We start from the raw sequence: 4,823 nt of genomic DNA on the forward strand, positions 1-4,823 counted from the left end.
GTTTTTGCATTTTTCTTTTCATTTCACAACATTATATTATGTCCACCCTGCAGCCAAGGAGGTTATTTTAAAGTTCTACCTATCTCCGTCTGTACAACTTTCTGTACATCAAAAAATTAGTTAAAATACTTTTAAAACATTCTATCAACCAAATGTTATGAAACTGATACATAATGTTTATTACCACCAAACATAGTTCAAATTTGGGTGGCGTCACTTTCACTGTGTTGTAAGAACCTCTCTTGGTAAATTGAAAAGTTGCTGAATTTGCTGATATTTACAAGTGGGCTGATCTGTGTCTCAAGGCTACATTCCTCATTTCATTAGATATTGATTTGATTGTATTTTCAGTGCAGACACTGCATGTTTAGATTTTTGTTTACAGCAAAATGCGTTGAGTCTGTAGGTAAAGGTCTTTGACTAGTTTGCTTGCTTGCTGAACAGTGATTATTAGGTAAGGTATCATCTTTTTGGAATAGTTTAGTCCTACAGACATGGTAATCTGTCTAACCTTATGTGCCTGTACCAATTAAGAAGCTTAATTCAGTTGTCATTTGTTGCTGTCTGCAGTATTAGGGTTAGGGTATGTTGGGGTTTTTTGTTTGTTTTTTTTGGGGGGGGGGGTCTCCTGAAAAAAATTGTCATCAGTGTGTTTGGCTTAAACTATTTGGTTCTACATTTCAGTTGTTCTAAAAAAAAAAGTAAAATCACAAAAATACTGAACTTAGAGGAAAATCAATTCGGAAAGTCCATAATCACATGGCAAAATCAAATAACAAAACGCATCAAAAACAAATGGACAACAACTGTCATATTCCTGACTTGGTACAGGCATTTTCAAATCTAAGAGCTAGATGCTTTCTTTATACATTGTATGCAGGTGAATTATGTTAGTCATTATATCCCCACTTTAAAAAACGTGGGGTTATACTGTTTTACCTCTGTCTATATGTTTGGGGTCCCATGAATATGTTTTTGTCACATCTTTCTCATGATATACGCTACAAGAATTTCTGAAATTTAGTTTCAGAGTTTATATCAGTCAGCTTTACTGTGGAATGCGTTTTCAGATTCATCATTCAATAACTCACTCTTGTTTGCCGCCAAGTATTTTGATGGGGGTATCATCAGTGAGCAGTATATGGCAGTTTCACTTCCTTTGCTCTTTACAATTCTTGTCATGATTGGCAACTGCTTGAAAACAAATATTAATTTATATATCATTGGTTTTATATGACCTCATTTTCATGGTTCATTGGACAATGTTTTTAAAAAAAATCTTTCGGTTTTTCATGCTACAAGTTATAGATTAGATGTATTTGGTATGTGGTATGTGGTATGAATGTATGGTGTACATGTTTGACTTGTTTTAATTGACCGTGACTTTTTTTGTGGTTCATTAATCATTAATGATAGAAAATGTATTTGTGTTGTGGTGTATTACTCTGCACTTTTATTTGGTATTTGGAAAGCTTGTTATGTGTACATAACTATATTTTCATGGTTCATTGTTATATGTTCAGTTTTGATAATTTGTCAATTTATCCAATATAGCACAGTAGTAAAAGCAAGGTAGGGTTCATCTGACCTTGACCTTATTGCGTTATAAAACTCTGTTTTTCAGATGCTTGAAGTTATAGGCAATAGTACCAAAATTGCACTTATTTAGCAAAAATACCAGTGAACATCTTCATGTCAGTTTTTAAAAAACTGAATAAATAATATATTTATGATCTCATTTTGCGCGGCTTTCATCATAGCTAAATATAACTAAATCACACAAAACAGTGGCAGTATATATCAACTGATGAAGTATTTACTGGAAAAGGTCAAATGTAAGAAAACGTTGTGCATCCACAAAAAGTAAAATTTTCAAAAATAAGCAATTAAAATTTATTACAAGCATCCATTTCTTAAAAACATAGAAATAATTGTTTACTAGTGTCAAATTGTTCTACATATTTGGAGATATAAAACAAAACATAGATAATTCGATTTTTTTACTGATGTGAATTAAAATATGGATTGAATTTGCATACTCTTCTTCACAGAATCATGAATAGTTTGAAGGTAGGTTCAAACCCTAGTTTCTTTGATTCAATATCAGGCATGGATGAAGAGGGGGGTGGACCCCCCCCCCCCCCCCCCCCCCCCCTTTTAAGCTCACCTGGCCCAAAGGGCCAAGTGAGCTTATGCCATCACTTGTCGTCCGTCGTAAACTATTTCAAGAATCTTCTCCTCTGAAACTGCTAGGCCAAATATTTCCAAACTAACTGAATGTTCCTTAGGGTATCTAGTTTTTAAATTGTATCCGAAGTTTTGATCTATCAACAAACATGGTCGCCATTGCTAAAAATAGAACATAGGGGTCAAATGCAGTTTTTGGCTTTTATCTTAAAAATGAAAACATTTAGAGCAAATCTGACATGGGGTAAATATGTTCATTAGGTCAAGATCTATCATTATCTTGAATATTATTATAGATAAAGATAAACTGCAAACAGCAAAAATGATCAGCAAAGTAAGATCTACAAAAAAGTTAATACGACCAAAATTGTAAATTGACCCCTTAAGGGGTTATTGTCCTTTAACGACAATTTTTCACAATTTGTTCTTCATATTTGCTAACTTTAAAAAATATTCTCCTCTAAAACTACTCTACCAAATTCAACCAAACTTCAACTGAATGATCAGTAGGGTGTATAAAATAAAGTTTGTGTTTTATTTTCTATTTCGTCACAAAACATGGCCGTCATGGCTAAAAAAGAACACAGGTAAAATGCAGTGTTTGGCTTATATCTCAAAAACTCCAGCATTTAGAGCAAATAAGACAAGAAGTTAAAGTATTTATTAGGTCAAGGTCTACCTGTCCTGAAATTTTCAGCCGAATTGGGTGACTGGTTTTTCAGGTATAATGTCCCTGAATTGATGATATTAAAGAAATTTTGCAGTTTTTGGTTATTATCTTGAATATTATTATGAAACAGATAAACTGTTTATAGCAAAAATGTTAAGCAAAGTAAGATCTACAAATAAGTCAATTTGACCAAAATTGTCAATTGACCCCTTAAGGAGTTATTGCCCTTTAAAGACTTTTTTTCACAATTTGTTCATCATGTTGACTTACATTAACAAATCTTCTCTTTTAAAACTGCTGTATCAATTTCAGCCAAACTTAGGCTAAATGATTTTCAGAGTATCAAGTATAAATTTTGTATTTTATTTCCTTGTATGTCAAGAAACATAGCTCATATGGCTAAAATAAAACAGGAGAAAATGATTTTTTTTTGCTTTTGAAGAAAATAGGACGATTCAAAGATCATTTAAATAGAATCATATTCAAAACAGTGTGGTCCTGGCCATTGATTGACGACCTAAATTATCCCATTGACTGTGACAGATAAGGTGAACGTTTGTCGGTTACAATCACTGATCACTATGTACTTGTTAAAGACACTGAATCTGTGGGGTCACCAGAGGTTCTCAACACCTAAATAAAGCAATTCGAAAAACGAATCCGGAATAATACGATGTATCAATAATATAAATCAAAACATAAGGTTATTCCTGAATAATTTTTCGAATTATTTTATTATTAAAGGCGTTAAGAACCTTTTGTGAACCCACAGTTTAAATTCTATAATAAGTAAGAAGTGAGTAATGATCGTTACAGACAAACGTTCACCTAATCTGTCCCGGTCAATGGGATAATTTAGGTCGTCAATCAATGGCCAGGACCACACTGTTTTGAATATGATTCTAAATTAAAAAGCCAAAATAATCATTGATGAGAGATTTAACCAAAAAAATTAAGGTGAGCGATTCAGGCTCTTGAGAGCCTCTTGTTTTTTAACGATCAATGAATGGGGACATGTAGTTGGAACCCCACTTTGTCCTTGGTTAGGAACCCCCCTTTTTAAAATGGCTGATTCCGCCCCTGAATATGGATTCAAGATAAGATAAGTGGAACTATATAGAAAATAAAAACGAAATGGACACTTTTTTTCTGGATCATAAATAAACGTAGGTGAAAATACAAATCAAATTTTAAAGAGTGGGTAGTTTTCTAATGGTTCATTTAGTGCTCTGCTAAATTTACATAATTATCTGAATACAGGTTCCCAATAGTGTTCCATTATCATAGCTTGAACAAAACAATTGAAAATTACGAAAAACTATTAGTGTCAAAGGGGGATCCTAGTATGTAACATTTAAATATATTTTGTAATAATTTTCTTTCATTTTGCTAGAAAGATATAATTTCTTGTCAATAATCTTCAAATTATTTTTTCAACTGATAAAACAGTTGACCACTTTAATTGTTCTTAATGAGATAAGAATTAAAAGGATAATCTGCTCATTGACAAGACATTAATCCGTTATTTATCCAAATATATAAAGTAGATAAATATTAATAAACAAGTCTTTGACGTAAAATATTAAATTTGCATTTCGAGAATTGGGAAAACATTTACTATTTAGACAGAAAAAATCAGAATGCATACAAATAACGCCTGTTTATCTTTAAGACACATGGTAATTTTATTTATGAATTGAAAAATCCCAACGAGAGTAAACGAAAAATCATTATATATTGTAAATTCAGGAAATAATGCGTGCATTTGCGATTTTTCATTTTACGATTATAACCCTGTCGCATGTTTCGCAATAATAAATACATTGCATTACCGTATATAAAAATATAATTATACCCCCCCCCCCCCCAACTTTCGAATTGTAATTTTTACTGTAGAAACAGCATCTTTCATTTGAATACATTTAATTTCCTTGGGATATTCGAATGTAAAAAGAGAATGCATGTT

The sequence above is a fragment of the Mytilus trossulus genome, chromosome 10, assembly GCF_036588685.1.
Source record: "Mytilus trossulus isolate FHL-02 chromosome 10, PNRI_Mtr1.1.1.hap1, whole genome shotgun sequence".
NCBI classification, from domain to species: Eukaryota; Metazoa; Mollusca; class Bivalvia; order Mytilida; family Mytilidae; genus Mytilus; species Mytilus trossulus.